Source organism: Lepisma saccharinum, chromosome 17, assembly GCF_977018435.1.
Source record: "Lepisma saccharinum chromosome 17, izLepSacc3.1, whole genome shotgun sequence".
Classification (NCBI taxonomy): Eukaryota; Metazoa; Arthropoda; class Insecta; order Zygentoma; family Lepismatidae; genus Lepisma; species Lepisma saccharinum.
In genome coordinates this window covers 9,779,568-9,780,363 of record NC_139245.1, presented here as the reverse complement: position 1 = coordinate 9,780,363, position 796 = coordinate 9,779,568, and the positions used below count along the sequence as shown (strand labels likewise).

Genomic DNA, 796 nt, shown 5'->3' with positions numbered 1-796 from the left:
AGATGTCAGTTGTGATGCTATAAAATTAATTTTTAAAATATAACAAATCAAGGCATAAGCAGAGTAGTATTCTTTAGAATTAATTGGACTTAAAAGATTAATTTGATACCTCAAAGTACTGTGTTAATTTCTTTGACAACAATTTATTATTATGCTATTTCTCCACAGCACTGGTAATCATTTCTTTACACATATTGTTCATCACAAGATGGTAGGAGTTTCTGGTCGACTCCGGTTCTCCCTTCACTCGGATAAATCTTTTGTCTTCTCCTAAAGATTACCGTGAAGGGGGGACGTTAAAGAGTTTGTGGCTCATTTTTTGAAAGGCTTTGTGTATACTGAGCCTAATAATTAAAATTAAAAACAGATTTTTAAGTGGTAATATGTAAAGTATCGGAAACTCGAAACATGCAGCACCACTTAGCATTTTGCTTGTCTCAAGTTTGATCAATTTGGTTGATTTGACCTCGATTTTCTGCCACTTTGGCTAATCGCGAAGATGAAGATGAGGATAAGTGCTAATATGATGGAACTGATGAAGGGACATTCACAAGGAACGCCCAGGCCGTGATTCGAATCCGGCACCCCTGACATCGCAGCGCGCTGTGCTAACCACTCCGTCACTGATGTCGGTCCTCCCAAGTTCGAACCTGGATGTCAATACATGGTGATAATAGGAGACGGATAGTTATGCACTTAAATTACGTAAAATATGCACTAAAAAGTGCAAAATATGTAGATAAATATGCACTTTAGGAAAAAATAGCTCAGCTTTTTTAAAGTTTTTCTTTCAATT

General features: G+C 36.6%; 1 non-coding gene across 1 annotated transcript; it reads left to right on the top strand.

The window, feature by feature from the left end:
* Positions 1-226: 226 nt before the first annotated feature.
* Positions 227-346, top strand: LOC146001801 (U5 spliceosomal RNA). Its single transcript, XR_014443603.1, has one exon. It is a non-coding gene; the product is annotated as a U5 spliceosomal RNA (small nuclear RNA).
* The last annotated feature ends 450 nt before the right edge of the window (positions 347-796 follow it).